A 12469-nucleotide genomic window follows, 5' to 3' on the forward strand; every position below is an offset into this window, starting at 1 on the left:
GGTGCAGTAACTCTTAAAGGCACAGTAACATGTACCTAAGTTAACAAGGCCAACCAGGCCGTAACATAACGTTATCAGACAACATTTTCTCCCCCCACCCCCCTTTTAAAGAACATAACATTCAGTCCACAACCCCCTGTGTCCCTTATCACCCAGTCACATAGTCTCCATGCCAGGCGGGCGGGACCCTCACTCTCTGAGGGCGCGCAGGCTGGGGAACAGCCTCTGGCTGTGGCGGTAGGTTACCCCCCACCCGATTTGCTCCTGGTCTGGGCTGCCAGCCGAGCGCCGTCGCTGCAGACAGGGGTGGTGCAGGTGCTGTTGGAGCTGCGACTCTGTGCAGGCGGTTTGCGTGCCAGCGGCTCCCGTTGTCCAGTCTGTACGTGGCCGGACCCAGCTGCTGAGTCACCTGGAGGGGTTCAGACCAGAATGACTTCAGCTTGTTCTGGCGGTGGGGATGTTTAATCCTGACCCAGTCCCCTGCAGACAGTGTGGGGGTCTGTTCTCTGCGAGAGGCATCAAACCTCCTTTTCATCTGGGCCTGTGAACCTTGGACCCGGGCTCTGACTTTCTGGAGCCCTGGCCTCTCTTGTGCAGGAGCTGGCTCAGCTCTCAAACAGTCCAGTGGTTGCTTTAGCTCGCGCCCGATCATGAGCAGTGCAGGTGACACCCCCGTGGTGGAGTGCTTGGATGCCCGGATGGTCAGGAGAGTTTGGTTGAGTGTGGCACTGAAGGTTTTCCCTTCCTCCAGGCAGGCTCGGATTCCATTTTTGAGGGTTTTATTTAGTCTTTCCACCCCCCCATTACTCTCCGGGTGATACACTGCTGTCCTGATGTGTCTGATGGACCGCAGTGCCAGGAACTCTGATAACTCTGCTGATGCAAATTGGGGCCCATTGTCCGTTGTGATGACACTGGGTAGGCCCCATCGCCCAAACAGGTTGGTGAGGCGGTCGATGACTGTGTGTGTGGTGATGGAGCTCAGTTCAACAGCCTCCGGCCACTTCAAATGCAGGTCATGCACCACCAGCAGGTAGCGCGCATGTGCGGGCGCCCCATGGAGCTCCCCACAGAGGTCAACCTGGATATGTTCCCATGGTGCAGATGGCCAAGGGATTGGAGTGAGGGGTGCTGTAGCCGGCTGGCCTGTCTTCCCGCTCAGAAGGCAGCAGGCGCAGTTACGCACCAGCTCCTCTATGTCAGAGTCTATATGGGGCCACCACACTGTATCTCTGCAACGTTGCTTCACCTTGACCACCCCCAGATGCTCCTCGTGTGCCATGTGCAGTATTCCGGCCCTCAGAGTCTCCGGTACAATGGTGCGGTGGCCGTGAGCGAGGCACACAGCCCCCCAGCAGGAGAGCTCATCACGGACCCGGTGGTAGGGAAGCAGATTGTCGTCCACCGTGGCAGGCCAGCCATCTTGGACATAAGCCCAGAGGGTTCTGAGAGTCTCGTCTTCAGCTGAGGCCTGCTGCAGCTCTGCCAGGGTGACTACCGTGCTGAGGGGCCCATGCAGAATGTTGACCCAGTCTTCGTCGTCCTCCAAATCGGGTGTCACCCCACCCGTCTCCTTCGTCACGGAGACCGCACTGGATAGGAGGTCAGCCGCTGTATTAGCACGCCCCGGCACAAACTTAAGGCTGAAGTTGTACTGATTCAGCCTATCAGCCCACCTCAGCAGTCTGATGGGCCTGTGCCCCGAGCCCCGGGTTGCCAGCAGTGCCGTCAGCGCCTGATGGTCCGTGCGGATGGTGAAAGCCCTGCCGTACAGGTAGACGTGCCAGCGTTCGCACGCCCACAGACAGGCCAGGGCCTCCCTCTCCCCACAGAGTACTTCTGCTCCGCCGGAGAGAAAGCTACAGGGCGTTCCACCCCCTCCTGGACCTGGGAGAGCACCGCACCAAGCGCCACCCCAGAAGCATCACAGGTGACGAAGGTGGGCGCGCTCAGACTGAAATGCGTCAATGTGGGTGGGGACGTAAGCTGCTGCTTGATGGCATGCACGGCCTCATGGCAGGCAGGGGTCCACTCCCACACAGCATCCTTTCTGAGCAGCTGGCGCAGGGGGGCAGTTGAGTCAGAGTAGTGTGGTATGAACCGCAGATAGTAGGTGGCCATCCCCAGGAAAGAGGAGAGATGGGATGGCGACTGCGGGCAGGGACAGAATGGCTTCAGTGTGGGACATGATCGGGGCAATACCGTCCTTGGAGAGCCTGAAGCCGAGGAACTCGACCTCCGCAACTCCAAACACGCACTTTTCAGCATTAAGTGTGACCCCCTGCTGTTCAAAACGTTGAAAAACCTGCTCCAGGCGAGCATCGTGCAGCGCGGTGGAGGGTGCGTGTACCACTACGTCGTCCAGGTAGATGGAGACCCCCTGGATTCCCGCCAGGATGAGTGACATCTTCTGAAAGCAACTTGGGGCCGATGACAGTCCAAACGCCATGCGTTTATATCTGAAAACCCCCACGTGCGTGACAAACGCTGTGAGGCTCATGCTGGCAGGTGCCAGGCGAGTCTGCAGGTAGCCGTGACGTAAATCCATCTTACTGAAGACAATGGAGCCGTGGAAATGACTAGTAAGCTCCTCGGCCGTGGGTAGAGGGTACTTATCCGGGATGATGGCTTTGTTTACATCCGTCAGGTCGACACAGGCGCAGCCCGCCCCCCCGTTTCTTGGCTATCACCAAGTTGGACACCCACGGTGATGCGTTGATTGGTTCAATGACATCCCCCTCCACCAGGCAGCGTAGCTCCGCCTCCACTGCATCACGGAGGGCGAGGGGAATGCACAGCAGAGGCTGGATAACGGGGCGGACAGACAGGTCAACAGTAGGCCGGTGAACAAATCCAGACATGCAGCCCAGCCCTTTAAACAGATGTGGGAAACGGTCGGGCCAGGAAATGGCGACCTGCAGGACATGCAGGCCCCTCGCATCAGTCATAGTAAAGCCCAGGGCGAGGAACAGATCAAGACCCATGATGTTGGCTCCCCTCTGTGTGATGTAGAACTTGGTGTCAGGGGCACATTGTTGGTCATATCTGACAGGAAGGCGGGCCACACCCAAAGTGGAGATGGGGGAGTGGCCATAACCCGACAGAGCGTTACTTGCTGCTTCCAAAGGCACGTGTTTGAAGAGTCAATCATACGTGCATTTGTTCAGTATTGACACTTTTGCCCCCGTGTCCACCAGGAGCGGTACGCTTGCTCCACCCACACGACATGTGCAATGCTTGAGTGAGGTCTGTGGGCTCTGTATTGTGTTGATTGGAACAACAGCTGTATCTGAGTGGGCAGGAGGGGAGCGACAGCAGCGTGCAAAATGATTCATCATGTTGCAGTTACGACAGCGCTTGCCCACAGCAGGGCATGACTGATCTCTGGTTGCATGTCTAGAGGAGCCACAGTTATTACAGCACTTGGGCCCGCCCTCTCTAGGGCCTCTGTCCACTCTCTGTACATCCCAACTGTCACTCACCACGTCTGCAGCAGCGGTCCCCGCCGTCTCCTGAGCCACAGTCTGAACTGACGGGGCGAATGACGTCACAGGCTCGTGCACAGCGCGGCCCAACTTGCGCACCTCCGATAGAGCCGTTTCCAACTGCTTCCCAATCACTAACGCATCCGCCAGTGTCATGGAGTCTGGCTCCAGTAACAGCCTCTCTCTCAGCTGGTTACAGGACGTTTTCTCTATCAGTTGGTCCACTATAAGTCCATTCTCTAAAACCCCAAAGTCACAAAGCCTAGCCAGCTCGCGCAAGGCAGACACAAAGTGCGCGACCATCTCACCCGGCTTCTGAGCCCTCTGACGAAACTCAAAGCGGTGCATGCGTCGGCTCCTTCCCGTGCTGAAGTGAGACTTTAGGGCCGCGGTAGCTGTAGCATACGAGCCATCCGTTAATGTGAGTGTGGCGAAGATCCGCTGTCCCTCCTGGCCGAGGCAGTGGCGGAGGAGCGCGCACTTCCTATCCTCTTCCAAATCCGAGTGCCCCAAAGCCAGCAAATAATCCTCAAACGACCTCTGCCATCGATCCCAGGGAACAGCTGGGTCACTGGGGACGGGTAAAAAAGGTGGCGGCGGCGGCAAAATCAAGTCAGCCATCCTCGCTAAATAGGCTAAATAATCACACCATGTTGCTTGTTTCATGCTCTTTACTTCCCTGCCGTAAACCCACGCTTTTACAACAATGCCGTACATCGGGTGCAGTAACTCTTAAAGGCACAGTAACATGTACCTAAGTTAACAAGGCCAACCAGGCCGTAACATAACGTTATCAGACATAACAACCACCACCAAGCATCCAGTCAGCAATGGGTCGTGCCCGGCCACAACCCATTGCTGCGCAGCAGCTATAATTTTAATTATATTTCATTGGGGATACTGTAATCCTTTAAGGGACCACTCTCATTTGTTTTGAAACCTATAAATAGCATATAATACTATACCTTTCCCCGCTGTGTAAGTACGTTGAGGGCAACGTATACTTATTTATAGTGTGCAGTAGCTATAGTAAAGATAAATTAAAATGTGCAATGTGTATACAGTGTTCCTGGCCATGGCATAAGGGGTTATCATACCAGTTTTTTATAAAGCAGGCTCTGGTAATGTTATACCTTCAAGGATTTTAGTAACCACATACTACTACTGATGTTGTAGAGGTTTTAAAGGCAGCCGTGGGGGACCAGTTCCCACCATCAGCTGTCTCTCTCAAGGGCCTGGCTCAGGTCTTGAAGCTTGCGTTGACACGGGTGTGTCTGCCAGGACACGGTCTAATAATCTCTGAGTACTTCTAATTATCCCGTCCTGTTCCGGACTGCTATTGGCTTCGTCTCCTGAATCACTCTGCATGGGGCGTGGTGTTCGTGGCATAGTTAAGAAGAGCTCATTCTACTTGATGTCATACATCGTCGGCAGGGGCATCACATCTGTCATGATGTCACAGGGCAGCATTGTGATGTCATGGATGGACTCAGGGATGTCATGTGATGGACTCAGAAGGCCCAGAATGTGCCCTGGGAGCTGGCCGGCCCCTGGTGTTGATGCGAAGTCTCCGAAACAACTGACATAATTATTGTTATTGTTATTATTATTGTTATGATTGCTATTATTGTGATTACTATTAGTATTATTATTAGTATTATTATTATTATTAGTATAATAATAATAATAATAATAATAATAATAATAATAATAATAATAAAGTCTGACATTTCTGGTCATATCAACTGAGCAATTACAACATTTTGATCAAACACAAATATAAGTAAAATTAATAACAAAAAAGAAGTCAGAGGTCTAATCATAAATCAAAATCTGATTGATTGTCTGTACTACCAACAGGAAAGACAGATCCTCAAGAACAGATTGGAGAGCAATCGAATCAAGCTGGAGTTAAAATAAATATTGCAGTTGAATTCAGGGAATGTGGGGTATAGGGATATTTTTTTTTTAGAGGAAACTGGACGAAATAGAAGAATATAGTCAGGATAGTGTTTTAGAAGTCCGTTCTGATCCACACTCCATTTCAGAAGGTGGCGGTAATGCACCATAAGTTGTTTGCCAACCGCCATAAAACACTACTAGAAGAAGAAGAAGCTGGCCTGAGTTTGAAGTTCCTGCGCGGGTTAAACCATGAAGATGTTCACTTTTTGGCTCTCATCGGATGGTCTCATGGGATTAGCAGTATATTCAACTAAAGTAAGCAGGAAAGGTAAGTCCACTACTAGTAACAAATGAGGTTAGACCAGCCAAATCTGTGTTTTTAAGTCGCGCAAAGTGACGCTAATGGCGTTAGCATTAACGTTAGCATTGAGCTAACGCTAATGTTATGGGCTACGATTGCAACTCCCCAGCAAGCTGTTGTTACTGTTAGCCTACATTACTAACGTGATTATAGGTACAGGACACACTGGGCTGATGTACCACAGCCTGCCAGTTAACTTTCAGACCATGTCCGGCTAATTTGAATGAGTTTAGACTTAATTTAGTTTAAAGTGTGTTGTTACTAGTTAGCTTGCTAGCTAGGAGTTCTCTTCACAATGCATGGCTTGCAGAAATGGAAATTCTGGGCCAAACTCAATTTATTTGGTGCAGGGTAATGGATAGCACAACTTAGTTGTGTCTTCTGATTTACTTCTCAACATGTGCTCATTAGCTCAGTGTCTATCAAAGTGTTTGTATGCAAAATGAGAATGTAGTGGGTAGCTTCAGCAGCACACATTGCTGTGTATTAATGTGTAAATGTATTCTTGTTAAGTTAGCTAAGAAAGCAGTATGATGAAACAGTATGAGATTTTGGTTGATTAAATTGATTGAGGACAAGGATGTTTGTACTCTATAGACCAGGAAATAACTGGGAGCCTGTAAGATGTTTCCCACCTGCTGCTGCAGTGTCCTCCCTGAAATCCATCCACAGCTTTCCCCCACCTGGATTTCATCTGTCTCCCTCTGCCTCTATGCTTCAGGTAAAATCTATTAGACTTCTGAGTACAAACTTGCTTGAATGATTCATAATTCACTGTATGAGAGAGTGACTGAGACGCTTTTATAGAAATGTCAGAGAAACCTGTATGTAAGTCATGCCTTTGCATATCTTTGCCAACAGCTACAGTGTGTCTAGCCACATATGTTCCGCTGTTCTCTGTTCCTCTGTGATCCACTCTGAACTCGCGTCACACAGCATAGCATAAGGAAATTGGGGAGTCAAGTGTTCAAAACTCTCTGCTACCAGTCTCCGACGTCCAATCACAGATCCAAAGATATAATAATATCCCTATGGAAGCCAGTAGTTTAGGCGGCGGTTAAAATGATATTCCTGCATGAAACAACCTTTAAAAAGCAGTCTTTCCACAGCCTGTGCTGAATTTACAGCAGGGTGTTTGATCTCACTATCATGGTGCACGCGTCTGAGCAAACATACAACATTGCAGTCACACGGATACGGCAGCACATTGATCAAATCATCAAATCAAGTGTTGAACTTGAATGATTTGTGTCTTGTAAGGACATACAGGCTAGGCACCACAAATATGGTGCATGACAGAAATAAAACTGATCTATCTAGTATCTATCCAGTTCACCTGGGAAGTAAAACTTCATGAAATATTATTATATCTTTGGATCCGCGATTGGACGTCGGAGACGGGTAGGAGAGCGTTTTGAACACTCTACTCCCCCAATTTCCTTATGCTACGCTGTGTGATGCTAGTTGAGAGTGGACCACAGAGGAACGGAGAACAGTCAGGCTGGGGACCTTCAACCTGCCTCTCGTCTCAACATCGCCCAGCAGATACAGGTAGAGCTGTTGTGTGGTGTGTTTCATTTCATGTTCACATGGATGACCAACAGAAGTTTGATGACCACTATTGACAAAGGCGCATTATCTCACAACACTACTATAGACGGTTTTCACAGAATGGCCAGTCCTCCACTTTAATGATTTTTTTAATGCAACAGGAAGTGAGCTGGGGTTCAATTTAGAATGTTTTTGTTGTCAAGTTAAAACCATTTATAATAAGGCATTATGACTGCATACAACCACACATAACATTACACTACGTCATTGTATGGTAACATACTTGTCTGCTATCTTGTCTCTTGTGTCTGCTTCCAGGGCCAACCAAGTGATGCATCTGCCTCCCCCTCTGTCCAGCCAATGGACACCTCCACTGCCATCCACTCCAACTCCTCACACCTCTTCTGCCCAGTCTGAGGACAACAGCCCATGCTGGACCCAAGTAAGAAAACATCTGCATCTCACACTGGATATGCAGTACAAGCAACTTAAAAAAAAAATCTACTCCAAATTACAGGATTATTATTAACTTGTTGGATTAAATGTGGATGCAGGGGAATGTGATTGGCTCATTGTTGTTATACAATCTCTTTACTTCCACGGTGATAGACAGCTTGAAGTCTGGCATTGTAAGTGTGTATCTAACTTCTGTATCATGATGTACTTACTGCCGGGCACATTATAGAGAGCCAAAGTGAACGTCACTTCCTGCCTTTCTCTCGGTACGAGCATCTGGAAAAATATGAATGGGGGTGAATGGTGAGAGACAATACTTTTTTGATCCCGTTTGAATTCTGCCACGGGGTACACATGTACATTTGTCAATTTAAAAGATAACTTTGCAAGTCAAGAAAGTCGCAGTTTGTTCTGAAACTGAAACGTAAGGTTTAGTTTTGTCAATCAACTACATCTCTCGTGTCTCACAATACGTCACACCATCAACAACGTGGACTGGCAGGAGAGATGTCACTTATGCGACTGGTTGTGCATAGTCTTTCTGATTTATAACTTATAGTGGCACAGTTTTACCACAAACTGCGCTGGCATCAGTCGCTCCCTGTTCAACGCTGATTGGCTGCCGTGTGAGAGTGTGTCAAATATCACACTGGCTTGGAACAAACCGCTGGTTATTGTGTGGCAACAAACCGCATTGACAGCTGACATGAAGGCTACGTTCACACAGCCAGCCTTAGTGCTTCAATCTAATCTTTTCCCACCTAAGTGACTCAGGTCAGTCTTTTTTATGACTGTGTGAACAGTACAAGTCACATTGAAAGTTACTTTTTTAAAGACGACCTGGGCTACTTTCAAATGTGGAAAAACATCAGATTCGAATCTGATGTTTTGGAATGTGACTCCGGTGTGAACAGACATCTTGCCCATATCTGACTTAATGCTTCAATGTGACTTTTACGTCATTCCAGAGCGACATTCGTCACTATTCTGCACTGGCGGGAGGAGGGAGGACCAGATTGTGATTACAAACATGGAGGACAGCTGCGAGGGAGGTAATCAGTGGAGGAACAGTGAGGTTTTAGACCTCATAAGTATTAGCAAGAAGTAGCAGCTATTGCTCCACAGAAAGCCATTATTAAAAAAAAATCTAAAGGCTCTCTTTCTCCTCTTCCTCGCTATCATCTGCACCTATATTCCCTGTCTTCCACTGCACAATAACTTGTAAATTGAACCGTAAACAACAGATGAAACAACATCGTCAGCTACCGCCATGTTTACTGCTGTCTTCTTCTGGGTTTATGTAGAACAGCAGTGTGCTGCACATGCGGGTCACTTCAGGTCCGCGACCTGTTCACACTGGAGTCTGATATGGGCCACTTTTAAAAAGTCTGTGTGAACAGCCACACAAAAAATCAGATGTGAGCAACAAGTCAGATTCAAGCACTAATGTTTGCTGTGTGAACATAGCCGAAATGAAGTCTGTACTAGCTCACGTTAGGAGCACGCTGATAGGCTTAGCTTGTAAACAACTACAGTGGCTCGTAGTGGACAAATATCATGGCATTGCGTAACGTTAGCCCCCAGATGTCCGTCAATTATTGTGCCTGTTGACGAGCGATTTAAACAGAGCGACAGAGTGATTCCATAGGGTTGAATCAAGCGACAGAGAGAAAAATAAATATCTCGGTGTGAACACAGCTTTAGGAGCAAGAAATAAATGAGCACAGAATGATTAAAAAATGAGGAGGCTCTAGTTAGTCTCAAGAGATCAGAATGAGCAACAGATTTTTTTGCTATGGTTAGATGGATAACAGTGAAACTATGATCAATATAGTATTTTTTCTATGTTCTCCAATTGTGTTAACTATTAACTACTACTAACTTAACTACTTTATTCAGAATTGACATCACAACATACGTTTACTTGCATTTCACTTATGGTTATCCGCTTGTGTAAAGTAAAGGTAAAGTCCCACTGATTGACACACACTTGAGTGTGCGAAATTTGTTCTCCGCATTTGACCCATCCCCTGGGGGAGCGGTGAGCGGCAGCAGCACCGCGCTCGGGAATCATATGGTGATCTAACCCCCCAATTCCAACGCTTTGATGCTGAGTGCCAAGCAGGCAGGCAAATGGGTCCCATTTTTATAGTCTTTGGTATGACTCGGCCGGGGATCGAACTCACAACCTCCCAGTCTCAGGGCGGACACTCAAACCACAAGGCCACTGAGCTGGTGTAAGCACACAAATTGAAATATATCATGAAACGACAATGGTTTAAGCAAGTGTACTCAAACTTTTGACTGAGTAATGGCTAACTTAAGTTCTGGCCAAGGGACAACAGTTGGAAATTAGCCATCTGGCTAACACTGTCACATTGACAGTGATGTTATGTGCGAAAGCATGTGAACTAAGCACAAGGCCAAAACACATGCTGTGTGGCACTAAAAATCATTTTCCAAGGTTGGCAGGTCTGCTGTAGCAAGAGTGAGCAAAATCTCAGAACACTGGCAATTGTACAGGAAAGAGGAAATGTCACAATTAAAAAAAAAAAAGATAGTGGAATATCCTCAACTGTTATGTACACAAGGCTGAATTAATTCAGTGATAAGCTCAGTGTCTTCTTGCCCCTAACTGTAACTTCTGTTCCAGCTACTAATGTTGGAGAAGACTTGCTGCACTCACTCTCCCGGGATGAAATCAACAATCTTTTTCCCGGTCCTGAAAACTTCCTGAGGCTGTATGGCACCTTGTGATGTGAGACAAAAGGGTCAGTGCAGGGAGCACGTCAGTGCAACACCAGCCCCCTGCAGGAAGCACCAGCACCCCAGTGCAACACCAAGATCACAGTGATAACATGTATGTGGTATTGCATTTAATATACTGTATGCATCTGTGAGTCTTTGGATGAAAACGTTAGGCCACGCAACAGCTTTAGTGTCTGTCCAGGGATCTTAGTATTCCATTCATTTGTAAGAGTTTGGAAACCTAATATTTCCCAATACTTTTTTCTTCTGATGTAACCTGCATTCTACCTACTCATAGTACTACAGTAGACTAGAGGAATAACCTGCAGTGTATCACAGTGTCAGCATCATAGTACTACAGTAGACTAGAGGAATAACCTGCAGTGTATCACAGTGTCAGCATCATAGTACTTCAGTAGCCTCGAGGAATAACATGCAGTGTATCACAGTGTCAGCATCATAGTACTACAGTAGACTAGAGGAATAACCTGCAGTGTATCACAGTGTCAGTATCATAGTACTACAGTAGACTAGAGGAATAACCTGCAGTGTATCACAGTGTCAGTATCATAGTACTACAGTAGACTAGAGGAATAACCTGCAGTGTATCACAGTATCAGCATCATAGTACTACAGTAGACTAGAGGAATAACCTGCAGTGTATCACAGTGTCAGCATCATAGTACTACAGTAGATTAGAGGAATAACCTGCAGTGTATCACAGTGTCAGCATCATAGTACTACAGTAGACTAGAGGAATAACCTGCAGTGTATCACAGTGTCAGCATCATAGTACTACAGTAGACTAGAGGAATAACCTGCAGTGTATCACAGTGTCAGCATCATAGTAGCCTACTACAGTAGACTAGAGGAATAACCTGCAGTGTATCACAGTGTCAGCATCATAGTACTACAGTAGACTAGAGGAATAACCTGCAGTGTATCACAGTGTCAGATTCAGGCTGTTGGAAGGGCGTGAGGTGGACAAATAAAAAGGACATCTTACTGCACAACATGGGAAAAGATATGATGCATCATATATGATGCAGGGATTTCCACAAGGATATGATGTAGCCAGACAGTGGAGACAAAGTAGCCAGCTAGTGTTTGTTAGCCACTGGGCTACTTGTGGGATGAAAACATATTGGAGTAATTGTGGGATTGTGTGCCTTGCTCAAGGTTAGAAGTCAGTGAGTGAATCAATCAATCAATCAGTTTAATACATGTCCCAGAAGGGCACTTTGGTTCACATCAGACAGCAGTGGATAATACAAACATCATTAGTTTGAAGTAGTAATAAAGGCACACTTCAGAATTATAATACATTATTACTTGTTTGAAAGTAATAAAGGCACACTTCAATGTTCCAAATCACAGTGGCATCATAGGATCACAGCATCACAGTGTCAGCATGTAATTCTCCAACTATTACAAACTATTACTTCTATTACTAAGCATACTGTAAAGTAGATCCCCCTTGTATTTTCATGGAGTATTTTCATTGAACTGTGCATCTCAAATGCTTGGAGTCAACCACTAACATTAGCCCCGCTGATGGCTTACAGGTTACATTACACTCGGAAGAAAAAATAAAATAAAATAAACACTGAAGCAAAACTATTTATTTTCTTCTTCTTTTTGTCGAAGTGAAATGGTCTCTCCTGATTCTTAATATAGCTAAGCTGACTCGCTTGGTTTGATCAATAAAACAATTTTTATTATTAAGCATTTTACTAAATGTCTATGGAAGAATCAATGGCGGGTGGAATCTCTTGGTTCGTATGCCTAACCCAGAAGAGGATTTAACTTTGGCACTCTATATAGGCGTTTAGCTTGACAGTTATTAGAGAGTGTGCGGACAATAACGTTATGCAGTTGGGTCCTCTCCAGCATTTCCATGACCGGGAAAAAAGTCAAGACGAACTCACCTCTCTTCTCCACAACACAACAACCAACAGTGATACAG

At 46.9% G+C, this 12469-nt stretch overlaps 1 long non-coding RNA gene across 1 annotated transcript; it reads left to right on the top strand.

Annotated features, from left to right (window-relative positions):
• The first annotated feature begins 7191 nt into the window (after window positions 1–7191).
• On the top strand, window positions 7192–10497 carry LOC310779870. The gene is made up of 3 exons (XR_014552873.1): window positions 7192–7299; window positions 7618–7741; window positions 10409–10497. It is a non-coding gene; the product is annotated as an uncharacterized lncRNA (long non-coding RNA).
• The last annotated feature ends 1972 nt before the right edge of the window (window positions 10498–12469 follow it).

Source organism: Poromitra crassiceps (assembly GCF_964638095.1).
Source record: "Poromitra crassiceps genome assembly, chromosome: 7".
Classification (NCBI taxonomy): Eukaryota; Metazoa; Chordata; class Actinopteri; order Beryciformes; family Melamphaidae; genus Poromitra; species Poromitra crassiceps.